This window comes from Emydura macquarii, unplaced genomic scaffold, assembly GCF_026122565.2.
Source record: "Emydura macquarii macquarii isolate MOO-44397 ecotype Brisbane River unplaced genomic scaffold, CSIRO-AGI_Emac_v2 contig_561, whole genome shotgun sequence".
NCBI lineage: Eukaryota > Metazoa > Chordata > Testudines > Chelidae > Emydura > Emydura macquarii.
Genome location: NW_027130698.1, coordinates 8,070,885 through 8,089,535, shown reverse-complemented (window position 1 = coordinate 8,089,535; position 18,651 = coordinate 8,070,885). Strand labels below are relative to the sequence as shown.

Sequence of the window (18,651 nt, the reverse complement as noted above, 5' to 3'; positions counted from 1 at the left end):
AAAAGTCAGTTTCAAAGTAGAGATAACTGAGTTGCCAAGTTCTTAAACTGCAGTCTCTGGAAATTACCCAGACAGACTGAGGGTCATCAGTCTTTGTTTAAAACTTCCTTGTTAGAAATGCAGTCCAGAGAAGTAAAGAATAAATAGTTCAGGTACAGAGTCTGTATAATTTCTTCCATGAGAAACAGCAGGGTGAACCAGAACAAGCTGGGATTCCAATCTTGTGATCCAAACTTACCCTGACAAAGGTTGGACAGATTTGAGATAAAAAGGATCAGACCCGAAGCTTCCTTTATAGTTGAAACAAGATGGGTGCTTGCAGGTAACTCCATCATGTGGGCTTGGATGAAAGTCAGGGGACAGTTTGATCTTTATTCAATGGGTCCTTTCTAAGACAATACAGTAGCAATAGCCATTTAAACTGTCAAGACAGTTCACAGATATTTCTTAAGTGGGGAATAGTAATGCATATTGTCCTTTGAAGTAAATCCTTCATTTCCTAGGCACACATCGGTAATTAGCTGCATTAGCACAGTTAATAGACAGTTTACTTAAACCTCAAAGAGTAATACAGGCAAATGATGGTTATTGTACCAAAGGTTCATCTAGATGTTAATATTCCCTTTTGATCTCTTAATCAATAGAACAAGAATAATAGACAAGAAAGCAGTTATCTACATAGCTAACCTCAAACAAGATATATGTAAACAACATCAAATAACTACCAACAATACACTTGCATATCAAAACTCTAGTCTACTTATAAGGAATGGCCCTTGTTACATTTGTATTTTCCTTTAATAAGCCTTTAAAGGTCAGATTTGGGTCATGCAGCTTGCAAATTGCTTAGCCCTTTCTGGCCCAGTGTCACACAAGGTGTGTCAGGTATTATCTTTTATTGGATCAACTTCTGTACGTCATAAAAACAAGCTTTTGAGCTTAAACAGAGCTCTTCTTCAGATCCGGAAAATGTACTCAGGTCTTTGCTACACTAGAAGTTTAAATTGAAAAATCCACACCTCTGAGCGGCGCAGTTAATCCGACCTAATCCCCGGAGTAGACAGTCCTAGGTTAATGGAAGAATTCTTCAATCGACCTCTCATGGAAGGCAGATTACCTATGCAGATGGAAGAACCCCTCCTGTCGCTGAAAGTAGTATCTACACTGAAGCCCTACAACATGAAACTGTGCCACTGTAGCATTTTAAGTGTAGACTTACTTTATGTCTACATTGAAGGGAGAGAGCCCTCCCGTGAACATAATTAAACCACTTCCAATGAGCAGCAGTAGCTATGTCAGCAGGAGAGCATTTCCCACCAAAATAGTACTGTCCACACCAGCACTTCTGTGGTTTTTCACACCCCTGAATGACATAAGTTTTACAGACAAAAGTGCTAATGCAGACGTAGACTTACCCTCAGAGTGTCACAGCTAGATACAAGGTGGAATGGATTGTTTAGTGTAAACAGTTAACACACATTTCAAGAGACTATTCAAGGTAAAGCGTCCCATTAATGCCTCCTCAGTCATAGGGTGGGAAGGGAAGGGAAGGGAGTGGAAGGAAAAAAAGGCAGCAGAGGGGGGTGTTGGTTGGTGATATATTGCTGTAAGAAGCCAAGAATTCAGTGTGTCTACAACACTGCATATTTATAAATTTTAGGGTGAACAGATGTCTTGATTTTATAGAGGCAGTCATGATATTCGGGTCTTTGTCTTACATAGGCAGCCATTACTCCCCACCCTCTGTCCTGATGTTCACACTTGCTATCTGGTCATCCTAATTTTAACTCATTCCTCAGATCCCTAAAGTGACACTGGAATCTCTCCCCTGCCTCCCAAATCATCAGTAGAGTTTTAAAGAGGAATTGTATATCTTCTCAGCCTGAACTTGCAACAGAATCATCTGCTGTCTTCCTTTGAGCAATAGAATATGTCCATGCTTCCAAGGTCATCGAAGATGGAGAATGAAAGAAGTAGAAGAAAATTCTCTTTGCCTTTGTTGTGCCTGAATAACTGTTTTGCTTTTATTTCCCTTGAGAGGTTTGAAGAAAGTTAGGCTCTACTGTTAGTTTCATTTCACTTGCTATATGCTGTGGGATTTGTCATGAATAGGGAGAAATCAAGTCTAATCCCTTCCTAAACTCTGGTGAGCAAATCCCTGGAGGTGCACATGAATACTGTGTTTTTTTTTCTCCTTTTTTCACCTCTCAGGCTTATGTCTGGTTCAGGATTGCCGCTTTGCAGTAAATGTATATTTATTACTTCAGCTGAATGTGATGAAAAGATTTCTGCTGGTATCATTACTGACCACTGCTGCAGGGCAACCAAAAAACTAGAAGCATGTAGGAAAGAGAAAGGGTGTTTTTCCCCCTATCCAATATTTCTGTGCATTATGGTTGAAAATAGAGACAGAAAAGATAGGAATTATGTTTGGATTTTCTTTTAGTTGGATATTCATTTTAAACGTATTAGCAACACTTCAAAACAATATCCATAGTATAAATCTCCACAAGCAATAGGAAGCACAAGGACAAAGGGAAAAGATTAAAATGAGGGTGATAGATATCAGACCCACCTGTGAACCCATCAGATTTTCCTATTGGTAGGTAATTGGATACTTACCCCATCTGGTACATGAAAGATTGCTGGCCTGTTAATAGGTGTTCTTATCCTTTACCTAACAATTAACTTCCTGGGCTGATACTAAATTATGTTCTTCTTGCAAAGATGATGAAATGTTGCATTCTACATCCATCTGAAAAATGATATGAGGATTGAGACTAGTAATTTTAATCAGAATTTAGAACCAACGCTTCCAAAATCCTGAAGAACCTCTCTTGGTGTCGTCCAACTGCTTTTCCATAGACTTTAGTTGCTGAAGTGGGGCCAGATTCTGCTATGTATAAACATCATACATTAATGTGAGTAGTTCCTTGCTCTACAAACAGACCCATCAAAATCAATGACACTACTTCTGGACTAATATACTATTGAATTGGAGTAAGGATATCCGAATTCGGCTCTTTGTTTTCAATTCTTTGGTGATGAAGTGAGACATTCTATGACATACTTTTGCAAATGGTTTGCTCAGAGTGGACTTGTAATTTGAGGTTTTCCTTATGCAATGTTTAAACAAAGTTTGAGTCTACTCCATCAATGGTCAGTGGGAGTTATAGTCCATTGCACCACATCATGGGCAAACACAGTCTTGGGGGAATAAGCTAAGCCCTGTCATTCGCCCCATTCCCCAGAATCCACACACCCATTTATGGATGCAGATTGTTAAAGCAGTAGTTCAACTTTCTTCCTTCCCTACATTTAAATGGAGGCTTGCCTGCTTAAAAAACATAAATGTGTTATCTTTGTTTTGTGGCCACCTAACCCGTTTTGACCTCTTCCCTCCCCCCCCCCCCCATTTTCCTTTATTTCCACTGATATACATTTCTATCCTAAACAGTTGTGAATTCATATATGCCAACCTTTTCTTTAGGTGGCCATGGTCTGGAAGAAGAGGAAAGGTGACAGTATTCTCAGAGATTTATTTGCAAGCCCCAGCTATCAAATTTACAACAGTTCGGAAGTTTGCAATGGTCCCGGAGCACAGAGAAGAAAAGGTTTTTTCTTTCATACAGAGGTTCTCTCCCACCTCATCTTCAGGAAAACGAGGATGTGATACATGTCTAGAGAGTTAGAGTTTTGCAGTGGCTTGGGACCAGTGTCCTCTACAATGAAGGACTATCTGTTCCCTTAATGAAACACTTAGCTGAAAAGAATTTTCAAGTGTGGGAGCCTAAAGGTAGGCACCCAAATCCATAACTAGGCACCTAAAAAGGCACCCTGGTTTCTGAGGTTTGGCACATGCACCATTTGGTTTGGGTGTGAAGATTTTCAAAATCCATGTTCCTTTGTTTTTTGTCCTCATCAGCATTCAGCACCACTGCAGGGACAGAGGGTAAATACAGAAAAAAAAGATAAAAGGGCAGCTTTAAAGAGGAAAATGCTTATTAATACTGTGATACAGAGACTGATACTGCCCTGAGACATGCACCTCCGAATCCCATTGATTTCAATGCAAGGTTCATGGGTGTATATCTTAGGGGAGAATAAAGTTTTATATCTCTGTTTTTAAAAGCATTTTTTTCCTTTTTAAAAACTCTCCTTTTATATGTATTTTTCTTCTGTTTTGCCTGTATCAAACTCACTTCTGTGAACAGCAAACCTCACATCCAACCCACCGGTCCTAGCACAATGGGCCCTTGTCTATGATTTGAGCTCATAGGTGTTATCACTACCATCATCACCACCACCCAATAATGGTTTCACAGAGGATCCTTCCTGTGTTAGTTCCTTCAGTGCCAATTTGGCAGGATAAACTTCCTAACCTATTTAGAGTAGCAGAAGCTATACTAGGTAGAGAAATACCTGCCTCCTTCTCGTGAGTGTATCTCACTCTTTAGGAGTCAGAGTACACAGAGTTTTCCAAATTTAAAAGGTACATATTTGAGAAAAGTTGTTTTTAAACATCTTAATATAGTTTTAATCATGACAAACTGGGGAACAGACATGGGATTCCGTAGCGGGTAAGGGTACACATAAAGAGAAAAGTCATTTTTATACTTGTCACTTGTGATATGATGTCAGAGAAAGAGCCTCTCATGTAGTATCCAAGTGGCAGCAGTCCTATATGTAAAGGAAAAACATATAACTTTAACTTCCCTGTAATTGTGCAAGCTTTATATATCAAAGGAGAGTGATTGCTAACAAGACTTAATTCACAAGACTCATTTCCCCCCTCAGCTATCTAAGGTTATTATTGTTTAACAATACAAAGAAAACAAAGGAAGATCTACTTTTTTTTTTTTTAATCTTAAAAGAACAACATTTTATTCATTACAGTCTTATGGAAATAAAAATGATTTGGACAAATCAAAAAGTGAGGTTTAAAGTATAAAAGACATATCTTTAAAAAAAAAAAAGAAAAAAGAAAATTGATGGAGGATCACCATTTCCATATATATAGTCACCCAACAAAATAAGTCACTTTGATTAAAATAAGCTATCAGCAGCATTCACACTAAACAAGACATTGAACCTGAACTCAAAGAACTGATGTTGGTCTCATAACTTCCCCTTATTTGTTCTGCTTATTTGGATACCACAAATTGTTTTAAGTAGATTCCAACAGCATACATCAATATTAAAGCAAAAATCTCATTTATTAAAATTTATTTCAACACGTAAGTTATTAAATTATGACTAATTGTGTTGCTATGTAAGAGCGCAACATTTGCTGTGTAAAACTGATCACATTTTTCCAGTTCTGTTTATGTGCTGTAACATAGATATGTAATGCAAAGCATGGAAAAGGTGTTTTAACTATTTAAGTGCATTGCCTTGTTTTTTTTGACAATATTAAATAACAGAGGAACAGTACAGAATATTTTGTATGGTGCTACAGTAAATATTTTCTATGCTTTGAGAGGCACAGCATGGGATATAGTGCATATATTAACTACAAAGCATCATTTTATTTTCTGGGTTATAGCTTTATAAAGATTCTTTTTGCCATAAATGAGATTTTTGCTTTAATATTGATGTATACCTTTTGTTAATCAACGTATACAGGGGTGTTACATAAACAGAAATACAGCATACAAAGCAATTAAATGAACGAAACACAGATCAAGGATAAGATTGTGTCATGCTTATATCAAGGCTGATGGCCCTGAAGCTGGGAGGCTGATCAAGTATAACTGAGGTCAGACTTTGTAGCCCTGTATTGCTAACACTAGCAAAGTGTGAAACAGTCTTCTAATCCTTTGTCTGGTTACAATAGAGGAGATCTACAATGCTCAGATGATTTCAGTAAGATTCTTGGGTGCTCTTAGGGGCTTTAATTCACTCCCATAGACTGAAAAACAGAGTAAACAAATGTCCAAAGGACTCAGACCTGACAGGCAGTGCAAAGGACAGCTTAATAAATGCCTATCCTCTATTCTCTATCTGTCCTTGTATGGTGATGCGGTGCAGTACTGACATCTCTAAGGGAATGTTAGCATCTATAATGTTCAGCCTTTAGAGACAGCAGGGTTGGCTGTCCTTTTTGTTCATTTTAATCTCCCCAATCCCCCAAAAATCCACATTCCATATTTAATATACATAAATATCATGGAAATGGAAATGGTACAATGTGTTAATTTATAATAATGTCTCACATCCTTTCAATGTCAAGAAATAAAAGACTCGACCAAATATAGTGTTATGCTGGAGGGTGTTGGTGATTGCTCTGATCTACGGGTAGTCACAGACCTCACTGAAGCCAATGGACCTGCTAGCTGCCCTTCATCCTGGTTGAATGAGCAAAGAAATTAAGATCCTTTAGGGAGGAAGAGAGCTGAAACAATAGAAGCCACTGCCCAAAGTACTAGTCACATGAAAAACTTGTGCAAGATCTAACCTAGGGAGAATAAGAGGGGTTTTCCCAGGAACTGTTTGCAAACACACTAGCTAGGGCTTTGATTGGATTGCAGCTGTGTATGTTTGTTTGTGCAAAAAGTGGACAACCAGCAGAAAGCAGCCAGAAAAGTCGGAAAAAGAAAAGAAGTGTTGGTAGAATGGCCTTCACCGAAAACCAAGCGAGCACTGTGCTGGCTGAAAAAGTACAGGGTGTTAGTGTACAATAATGTCTGTTAGCAAACCCAGAGCAAGGAAACTGCATCCTGCTGTTTATTTCTACTGTGTTCAGGGAAACAGAACTTTGTGCACATTCTTTGTAAGTAAATAGGATTGCACCAAGGAAATACCAGGCTCCATCACCTATTTCTCCTTCTAATGGAAACAACCCAGCAAGGTCCCAAATGTTGACTAATCACTCAGACTAAAAGATGTAATATTTGGTCATCTATGGCCTGATACAATGCCCTCTGAATTTAATGGAAACACTCTCAATGAGTTCAATGGACATTAGATTAAGCTCTTAGTCTCCAATAGAGCAGTTCATCCCTACTCAACAAAGCACGCAAGCATGTGCTTAGCTTTATGGGTGTTCTTAAATCCTGTTGAAGTCACTGGGACTTAAGTACATGCTAAAATACTTTGTTGCACTGAGTTTTTAGTGAGCAACTCAGTCCTGCATTCCTTCCGTATGTAAATATTTCACTGACTTCAGAAGAAGTGATACTAGTGAAAAAACTTCAGGTCAGTTCCCTTTAAAGTTCTCCACATATTGGACTTGTATCCAGCACTCCTTTCCAATTGTAAATTAAGGATGAATTAGGAAATTTTTATTTTCACATTAAAACAATTTAGCAGAAAGAATCAATGCATTTAAAGCAATTTTTTTTTTTTTTTTGGTAATAATTTGTATGTAGTTCATATAGGACCTTCTATACAAGGATCTCAAAGTATTTTACAAAACATCAAATTGGTGGGACTAGAACCCAGGAGTTCTGTTTCCAGTCACCTGCTCTGAATATCAGATAAACTCCCAGAGTTTAAGCCGATCTTGCTGACTGTTTAAGAGTGTGCTTCTGAAAATGCTACAGGAGCGTGGCTCTGAAGTTAAGGACATGGAGAAGGACAACAAAAACAGAAGATGGTGCATTAATATCTAGGTAACTGGAGTGGGGGATGTAAATAGTTGCCAGATGTTTCAAGGGCCAAGGATCTTTCACTCCTAGCCTTCATACACCATCTACCCCTCCAATTCCTTCACACACATATACCCTCATACTTTTACAGTACTCAGACCCTTCAGATCATAGGTACTGATTAATGTAGGGACAGATTGCTCATTTATAATGAGCATGCACTATCTACAGGGTAACTCGGTATTTGAGGTAATCTTGTGCTACTATAAGAGGAAATACTATAATTCCCAGAATGCATTCCCAGAACAAAGACAAAACCGTCTAGCTCAAAAAGGAAAATGTATGATTGCTGAGAGACAAGAGCCCAAGGCTACTGTTATCACTTTTGCACTAACAACGATTAAAACTGTGTTTTAAACCTGCTGTTTAAATATTTTAACTCTGGAGCTTGCCAGATATGAAGAGAAAGAGCTATTTCTGCTCATTAATCAGCGGAGTCTTTTAAAAGCGATAAGCTGTTTTATGATTGGATATACAATTTGTTTTTTCCCCGCAAGAAATTCTTAATTGGAAATCCCAAATCTTCCCTCAAAAGCAATTCATTATAAAATAAATGAAAACAAGGTGAATGTACAGTTTCCTTATGCCACATACACTGGAGATGTATGCTCGTTTAATTAATTGGTTTTAAATTTTACAGGACAATATTATTTTCACTTTGGAGCAAACCCACGTGCAGGAGCAAAAGGTAGGAAGGTGGAGGTAAGTATGACTCCATTTAAAGCCATAGGAATTTTGCTATTGACATCAATGTATCCAGAATTTCTCCCTATATATCTACTCTGATTTGAGTGTTGGTAGTGGTGTTTTTAAAAGGGTTCTTGATAAACTTGTAAAATGTATGTACATTCCCTCTGAAGCATCTGAAATCAGCCACTGTTGGAAGACAGGATACTGGGCTAGATAGACCATAGAAAATAGTAGGGCTGTTCTTATGTTCTTATGAGAAATGAGTTAATAGTGCAAGAATGTGCGACAATAATCTGTGGGGTAAGGTACCATGTCAGAAGCAGGTTTTAGGGACAAGAGGGAGGGAGGTAGGTCAGAATACAACGTACACAGGAAGAGATATATTGTCGTCAGTCCTGAAATCTTTACTCTGAAAACACTCCCTTAAAAAGCCACTTGGGAGTATTTTTACAGAAGCAGGGTCTGGGCCCTTCACGTTAACCACCTCAGGTCAGGACCAACAGGAGAATCAGTAGCAGCTCTCAGGGAAGAAAAGTCTATGTTGTTTCCTTCAAATAATGTTCCAGTTTTTGTTTCAGGGGTGAGACAGGGTCTCCCTCAAATGATAGAGATTTAGTCCCCGAGCTGCAAGACTGCTGAGACCTAAAGAATTCAGTGGACCTGCTTGTGAGTGGTCCTTGAAGACTGCTTTCACTGTATAAAGTTAATGAAGCTGCAGGCTATATTTGCTTTACATCTGTTTTATCAGTGCCAGCTAGGGGACTCAAACCCCATTTTATCCCCCCTGCTCTCAAGCTTTCCTTTTCTGTGCACAGTTGGACAAACCAAGGGAGACAGGGTTCAGATCCAAAGGGGGATGGAGTGTCAATTCCCTAGTCCCATCCTCCCTAGTGTTCTTCTGCCTATTCTCTAGGAAAAAAAGTTGCTCAGTTGTTGGATCAGAGTAATTACAGTGGTTTCATAGCTGCAGTGTTGTCAAATGGCAACTGAATTAACTCATGGGGGTGAAAAGGGCATGAACACAAATGCTATAAAACCACTGCTACCACACAAGGCTGACCTTTACCTCTCTCTAGGAAGAGGCTTTCATATACTTCTTCCCTGTAAGCCACAGCTCATCTTTGAACTTATTACATAGCATTAGTTTACAGCACATTGCACAGTTTATCCAATAACATTCAATTCCACTTCTTGATGAGGATTAGTATGTACACATGACTTAACAATTAGTTTCAGTTGCAAATGGGACTGAAATGGAGAAGTAGCACTACTAGGACAGTAAATAGATAAACTGCACTAGCTCTGATTTCGTTAACCTGTATCAATGCATTTTACCATGCAGGATGGAAGGAAAGCCAGCAAATCACCCTAAATCCCACATATTGTTTAAAAATTTATGATAGAGAAATCCACACTGGGTTGCCTTGCACTGAATGTCATTAAGAGGAATGCTATTCTCCAATAGGTAACATACCATTTAGAAAGATAATTGAATTATACTAAATCCAATATAAGAGCCATCAACTATGACAAAATATAAGTCTCTAAAGTATAGGGAGAATGTTTCCAGCTTTGTTTTGTAGAAAGCTGTAAGTATCCTATTACCACAGGAAAAGTCATATCAAACACTGAAGCACCAAAGCCGAATTGTTAACAGAAACAAAGTCTTTGCCATACATTTGTGCTCAGGTGTTTTGAATATCAAATGTGTAAGAAATGTGCATTTTAAGTGGTTCCAATGAGCACAGTTAGTTACAATATATATTGCCAGGCAATTTAATCCTGATTATTTTAAGGCTTAATAGCTTTGCTGATGAGAAAAAAAAATCTGAATATGATGAAATGCAGGACAGAAAATAAAACTTTTTTTTTAAGTTTTACTGTTTACATGTATACGTTTATGCCTGTCTGATCCTGAAAACCCATCAAATGTGCTAACAAAGAGCTGGTCCACAGTTAAATACAAGGGTTTGGCGTGAGGTAGTGGAGTTCTATGGCTATATGACAAAAGCTATGTACTCAGCAAACCTGTTCTAATCCTGGGAGCCGACTGGGTCACAGTAGTAAAATTTACAAGAATCTTTCTTTCCAGAGGCCAGATTAAAATCCCAGTTGCATCAGTGGGATAATATAAATTTAATTGAGTGGGATTCGCATCTGGTACAACAAAAAAACAAGATAAAACAGGTAGAGTCTAATTTTGGTTCTTTCTGGGAAATATATAGGAAAACCTTATTCCCAATTAAATAAAGTGAGTACTCATTGCTATCCTTACTCAGATCTCTTCAATGTGTTCAGTCCCATATTTTTGACAGAATGGCTTCCGATCAGGGATCAGGATTGTGCTGTAATAAGTTTTCTGAACTAATGTACAAGCATAAGGAATATCAGTTATAACAGATATTATATGCCTATCATGCATACTTAATGGGGTAAATAAGAGGTAAGCCTTACATGTCAAGGAAAAAGGAATCAGGTATTCAATCAGAATTTTATGATTAGAGGTTCTGCCTCTCATAAAATCTTATATAAAGAAAAATTGCAGCGTTTTCATTTGTTTGTGGAATCCTAGCTCATATTGCTCCTGCTTTTATCTGCTAATCCTGAGTTCTAGCCCGTGCTTATCTAAAAAATGTGCACATTCTAGTATTCTCTTCTATACATTTCCTTAGTATGGCCCTTATGCCATATTCAGCCAAAATTCCCATTGCATTTAAATGAATTGTTGCCTGAGTAAGAAATGCAGAATTGGGTCCTATGTGCATATTCAATCCTGCAGTCTGTATACCACCGAAACTATGAGTGGTATCAGTTGGCTTCCCACTGATGTCAGTTTTGCCTTATACTCAAAGGACTGGAGGATTGGAACCTCTGTGTTTATATTTTGCTTTTCATTTGTAGTTTACTTCATAGTTATGTACCAAGAAAAGATTAAATACAGCTGATTCCACTCATCTGAAGCACTACTCCCTAAATGGCTGCTTTGGCATAATTTGCATTTTTTATAATGTGATGTTTAGAAAAGACATGCTGTAGGGTCCAAATTGATTCGAGTTGAATTGATCTGTAGGCAATAGCTGACTTGTAAGCAAGGCTAACACTTTTGCCATTCAAGATATTTTGCAGTTAAGATATTTACTCTGAGCAAAAAATTGCAACCAAATTTAATTCTGAGTACATGCCCTGAGCAAAAGAGAGGAAAATGGGGAAAACATATTTTATTTGAAGTACCTTTTGATGTTGTGTGTTGGGTATCTCAAAATATCATATGGTAGGAGAATAAAAATTAAAAAGTGGGAAATGGTTATGAAAACTAGTAGAAATTTTTGGTGGGGGAAAAGAATTGACTCGCAAATTCAAATGTCTACTTCTTGAATTCATCAGTATTTAAACTACTAACCTGTACTGCCTCCTCAGGCCAACAGTACATTCATAAGAAAATATGCACAACATACACAAGAACTGATTCTGTGAAGGTTTGATGAATAATATACTTAGATAATAAATTATTTTTTCAACAGTTTTTTTAGTATTCAAAAGTGTATGCAATTGATGGAAACAATGTTCTGTTAAAATATATTATTCTTAATACTTTTTGCATGTCATTTATATTGAAAAGAAATTTCCTCTGCTTCAGTGAAATTGTTTGTCAGAGAACTATTCCCCTGATTTGCTACTATTATAACCCCCAAATGATACATATTCCATGTCAAAACCATACATAATTTGACTGTACATGGGAACCTATGAGAAATAACTTTGCAACCTTTTTCGGATATGTTCCCAATATACCTGCAGTTGAACAGACCAGCAAGAATAAGAATGCACTTGCCATTTTCTAGCTAACAGTTCAGTGTACAAAGGCTTTGATTTTAAAAAGAGTTCATTACACAATTCATTAAGCACTTCCCCCAAAGACACACAGAGCCACAATCACATTTGTTACATAACTTCACCATTCTCCAGCCTATCTTCAAACTAACAGACATAGGAGCCAAGGGCCTGTCTATGATTTATTAATGGCTTCATTCAATTTCCACATAAACTCCGTTCATTCAGAGGTATGCTCTAGGTTTGTCTAAACAGACTAGACAAACATTCTGACTGGAAGAGACATGGAGTATTTCTTGAAATTCAAAAAAACTTTTTTTTCCCCAATAATTCAATTTCTCACAGTCTTATTAAGATCACAGACTCCTAACTTCTCCAGTCTCTGGAGGAATTTGGATCCAGATCTAGACTTTGCAGCTGAGATCAATTTATATGCATACAAACACTATCAAAGTGTATAAATGTGACTAGAGGAAAAATTGAATATTAAACACACATACAATCTTTCAATGACGAAAAACAGGTGATTTTAGACATGGGTCTATTACTACAGTCAAATGCAGTGGTCTTTTTGTGTGTAAAGTAGAACAGAAAAATAATTTAAATGTCCTTACATTTCTCAGGTGTACCCTCCTTAGAGTGCTCTTTGTCTCATTGTGCTCCTGCGGTTTCAATATCCAAATGTACTGTATATAAAGGCTAAGCCAACCACTCATGTCACAGAAACTTTACCTTGTGATTTAGGTGACCAATTACAGAGCACAAGCAGTGACTCACAAATAACTGGTACTTGAAAGACTGCTTGAACCTGATAGTTCCTGAGTATGAGGAACTCAAAATGGTTTATTAGACAAATTATTAATAGAGTACAAATTTGTAAACATATCACAAGCTGTTTGCAGATAAAGAAAAAGGGGCCAAAGTTATCAATTAAGTTATTTATTGTTAATTGCTCGATTCTAGTCTGCAGTTATGGTACAAAAGATTGAATGGGCCTTTGAATGAGCAAGAGAGTTTGAAGCAGGAGACAGAGCTTTCTCAAGGGCCAGCAAAAGCTCTGTGCAATGAACATCCACAAGAACTAAGGACGATCACAAATCTTACCACCTTCTGCTCTAAGTGCAAGGAGCATTTCTTGATCTTGCCTTCTCTAACATAAACACAGAGCAACATGAATATATAGGAATTACATCTATATAATAAAATAGTTCAAAACCAAACATTCCCTGTAGACACTTCTACAGAGAGGATGCGAGAACAAATATGTGACTGATGTTAGACATGTCGCATATAGCACTACTAAAAGATGCTTAGATATGATGAGCATGGTGTCAGAACCTATATAGAATAGGATATAAGCATACACTTACCCCTTAAGGGTCCCTTCAGAACACACAGCAGATTCATGTGGATGAAGTAGCTAGAGCAGAGGGCTTCAAACTATGGGGCACACCCCTCCAGGGGGTCACAAAGTAATGTTTGGAGGGGTGTGGCCAGACCACGGGGCAGATGGGGAGTGCCACCCAGCTCTCCTGTGCCCCGAGCTCTGCTCAAGGCCCGGCCACCAACTCCAGACCCAGCTCGGCCACGGCTCAGCGCCCAGCCCCTGGTCGAAGCGCATGTGCATGGCCTCGACGTCTGGTCTTGGACTCCGGTCATTGTGCGTGGCCTCGGGACCGAGCCCCTGGTTTGGCCTCTGGCCACAGTACCCAGCCTCCAGCCCCTTGGCCTGCCACAGCTCCTGGCCCTGACCACAGGCTCCCAACCGTGGGCCCACTCCCAGCTACAGGCCCTGATCCCTATCGTGGCCCCATTCCCAGCTCGAGCTGGGGGAAGGGGCAGACAGGGGTAAGGGGAGCATTGGGTAAAACTGAGCTACAGAGAGTTTTGCACTATTGTTGCCTGTGATTTATTTGTTTGGTGGATAATTAGTAGACAAATCAACAGAGCTGATGATGGAGCACTTTTCACAAACATTAATTTTACTTTACCTCTTATGAAATATATATCAAAATGCACAGATGTGAAAACAAAGAAAAGTATAAGGAAAATATAGAGTGGCCAGAAAATTATAACTATGTTGCTATATTACAATTTATAAGGATGAATTCACTTTACTATTAATTTTTAAGCATTCAAAAGTAGAACTGATCCAAAAAAAATCATTAAAAAGAATTCTGATGAAAAAAGGTTTTTTTTCAATTAAAATGTAAATTTTCATAAGAAATATTCGTTTCTTTTTTTTTTCCCCCCCAGATTTTTATCTAAAAAACCAAGCCATTTTTGGTTTTCAAAAAATAAAAATATTGAGGTTTGGATCTTTTAAAAACCAAAAATATTTTATTTTTTTATAAAAGTCTGAAAAATTCCATGAAAAAATATTGATGAAAGCGAAACAATTTTTTGTGTTCATAATTGTCATGGAAACTAAAGTCCATTTCCCAGTCAGCTCTGCCTAAAAGTGTGTTAGTGTCACTGAACTGTGCCACTGAAAGAGAAATCAGTCCAAATTCTGCTTTCATTAACACCAATGGAAATCAAGAGTAAAGTAGCTTTCACATAAAATTGATGTAAGTGAGAGGAGTCAGGCCAAGCACAGCCCTTCATTTTTATTTAGAAAGGTTAGTAAATAGGCCTGTCACAGAGTAACGATTTCAGTATTCAAATCCAGTTTCCAGTTGTTAATAAGGCTAGCAGTTCTACATCCATGTTTTGGGAACAGTCACAGAGTCATCCTTGACCCCATCAAAGAATCATTTCCATTCACAGCAACTCCATCATGTCCAGTTTCCACCCTTTATGTCGTAGATACAATAAGGTGAAGGTGCCATTTCAGATTTTGGTGGGAGGGGGGCAACTTTAATCAATAGTTCAAAGTCACTTACAAACTAGCTCAAAACTGGCCCAATCTATTGATTTATTTCCATACTTCGCCCACTTTGCCATGATGCATGACTGACTAGGCAAATAATAGTGTTGTCATTATTATTACAACATTGACTCAGGCCACTACAAATGAAAGAACTTTAAAAATGTAATGTAGTTGGTAATTACTTATGTGCTTTTACTTTCTACATGTCTCTAAGTGTGGACAATCAAAAAAAATCAGTTCTACTACTTTTAATTCATTTCACTATTGGTGTCCTAGTGAGGGCTTCAATGTTTGAGTTTCAAACGCTGCACAGGAATCTTGATCTAAGAACTATATATGTAGCCTTTTAAAAAAAGTTTTGGAACCTTTTTTTTTTTTTTTTTTTTTGTAGTCTATGGTTTTACAACTTGTTTTTTTTTTTAAATAAATCATAGTTGCTGGAACTAGGGATTCTGGGGGTGCAGCACCTCAGGCTTAAAGTGGATTACATCATATACAGGATCAGCACAGTGGTTGCATGATCTCTAGATTATTCTTGGGTTTGATATTTTTGGAGATCTTCCTAATCCATCCTAAAAGAAATTTTCAGATTATGTGCTGTAACTTGATATTTCACCACTTATATAAACGAGCTGATGCTAAACTACAGGGGTTAAGATGAACATTTAAAAGTTTGTCAGCGGGGAAAGTAGTATTAGACAGAAAGTATGTGCATTAATTAACAAATGAAGGAGGGGGATAAAATTAATGATGGCTCAAAAGTAGTTGAGATACCAAACATGAAAAAATATCTCCTTAAAAAATCACTACCTAGAGTGTAATTAAATGATGGGTTTTAGCAGCATGGATCTATAATAAACAAATTTTAGCAGCCAAATCTTACAAATTGTTCATATTCGCTTGGATTTATGTGCACTGGAGGTTTTATACAAATAGTTATGATAAATACAAAAGATTAAGTTGGAAGCAGGTTTCTAGTGTATTGCTGTAAGGATTTGAGAGAATAAATATCACTTCAATAAAATTCACTGAAGTACACAAGTTTGTGAGACTCTCTCCGCTCAGAGTAAGTACAAGAGGAGCTAAGGTTACTTAGCAGTTGGAAGAGAAGGAAATACAGCACAGCAGACACACAGCTACAAAATGGCTGCCTGAGGGCAGCAGTTGCTTGTATTTGCACATATAAGGAAGGATCAGCAGTGTCTCAAAAGGTATTGTGGGAAAAAAGCCCTAGAAAAATGCAACCATGGGGAGATTTGGTAAAATCAAGGCATTCACAGCATTTGTGTGTAACAGTCTATGTGGACCTACCTGGTAACCTGACCCGAAGCCCCAGAAAGATTCTCACAGACAAGTGGGATTAAATGGCAGAATAAATGGCCACACTGAGGTACTGCCATTCACTAAAAAATTAGAGAGTTGGAAAAAGTGGGAAAGTTTTAAATTGTAAACAATATTTATGGTGTGACAGCACTTGCTTATTTCTTCACAGCAGGGAAATATTACAGGTGGCCATTCTACAGCACTGCTCTTGCAGCCTGAAACGTCCAAAGCTGGGCTGTCTGTGAGGATAATTATCACCGGAATGCGCCTGGGGCAGCAGCACCCTCCCCTGCTTGAGCAGTGTCAACTGGTGTCACAGGGAGCTTGCTCCTGCCTTTTTAACATGTCAACATGTGAAGGTGAGGGACAGATCATGATGAAATCTGCATCATCTTCAGACCTAAGCGCAGACTAGAGCTGCTTGAGAGCTTCCTTCCTCCCACCAGCTGAGCGTGTTTGTTCCAAGACTGAAAAAAAGTGCTGCAGTGGTTCCCAGCCCTGTTATTGGCTCCTGCCAGAGCTCTGCATTCTTATTGGCTGAGCAAAACGTAGGCCAGTGAGGGGAGAAGGGAAGAGAAGCAAGCAACTTCTTTCCTCCTGGCTGGTGAGGGAAGGGGAAGGGGGAAGAGAAGCAAGCAACATCACTCCCAGCTGTTCTTATGAAATTAGGGGGGGAAGCACCCCCTACCTAAAATGATGCCCCTTTTGCACAGTGAAGCACAGCCATATACTGTGAAAAGTGTATGGAGCCTGGGAGCTGAAGGCAATTTTTACAAAACCACTACTCATTTATTAAAAACAACTAGTGTTACCAAAGCAGGTCCACAAATGCCTCTGAAAATAGGAGAATAATAGATTGGAGAGCCAAAAGAGATGGGTATCATCTGATGGGTACTACGACACTATTTGCACATTATATCCTCTAGGTACCACATAATAAATTATGAGATCTACATTATGAAATCTTATGCAACAACTCCACTTTCTCCATGAATAAAATTGAGTTATCGCATGAAACCCTGAAATGGATGCCTGGGCGGAGTGGAGGGAAGGGTGAGGTTAACTCAAATTAGGGAGATATCCTGAAATTAAATTGATATACAACCACACGGGTGGAATCCATCATGCTGAAACTTTTGATGTAACTAGTGGTTGACCATATGTGGTACCAGTACAGGTTAAATGAAAAAATGCATCAACACGTAAAAGTAGCTTCTTGCTATGCAGAAGGAATGGTACAGCTTATCTATCCACTTTGATTACGTGAAATCAAGATGATACACTCGGTGTTGTGGCTGTCTACGTTATATATACTATAAAAGTTGCCTGTTCAGCACATTTCTGTTTCGGTGATTAAAGCCCGTGAGCCTGTTATTGTCAAGATGGTTGTTGGCAATTCCCACCTCAATTAGTGAAATGGATTTTTCAGCTTTGCCTCATTTTAAGATATTTTGCTTGTTAGAGTGGCCATGTTTTCTGGCACTGAATGATTACCAGTACAGATGTTTTATGTGTCTGTCAGTATGTTGGTTTCAGACAGAGAGTGAGTTTATAACAATTTATTTATACATTTCCATCACTTTTCTTATGATGAGCCAGCACTGTCATTCCTTGCAGTACAATGCAGAAACAAACATCAGAGGTGGATAGAAAGATGCAGAGTAATACCAAGGAGATCAAGTGTAGTATGAAGGTGACTGGAACGCTTAAAGAAAACAAAGAGTTGAAGTATTGACTGGACACTGTGGAGAACCATGTCAGAGAGAAGCATCTTTCAAGCTAATTAGCTTTTTCACAGTAGCTATTAATGACTTTGCAGTTAGATAACATGGGCCTAGTTATATTACAGAGAATGACTGCAAGATCTGAAGCAAGAGAAGGGATGAAGGAAGTCACTACGGTTATGAACTTTCTTTGCCACTTTATGCAAGAGATAAAGTGCAGATACCTATGGTAGGATGACTGACACTACATTTAAGACTTTAGGGGTTTGCAAACATTCTTGTTAAAAAAAACAAAACAAAAACAAAAAAACCCACCAACCAACAAAATATCCCAAGAAAAGCATCTGTTTTGTGAAGACAGAGATAGAGATTTCATTTATTTTCATGGTAAACATTTAGTTTTCCCATGTATAGAAGTCATTTGTATTTTAAGAAGCTTGCTCAGCAGAAATGACAAGATGCATAAAGAAATCGCTATGGAATCTGATGCAAACTGGAGAACAGATACACATGACTGCCTGATAGGAGCCAATCTGTAGGGACAGATGTGACCTTTAATCCT

General features: G+C 38.2%; 1 long non-coding RNA gene across 1 annotated transcript in view; it reads right to left on the bottom strand.

The window, feature by feature from the left end:
* Positions 1-4,537: 4,537 nt before the first annotated feature.
* Positions 4,538-18,651, bottom strand: part of LOC137147640 (uncharacterized) — a 271,440-nt gene continuing 257,326 nt past the window's right edge. Inside the window, exon 4 of the long non-coding RNA XR_010918278.1 lies at positions 4,538-4,680. This is a non-coding gene — a long non-coding RNA (uncharacterized lncRNA). The remainder of the gene's footprint in view (positions 4,681-18,651) is intronic.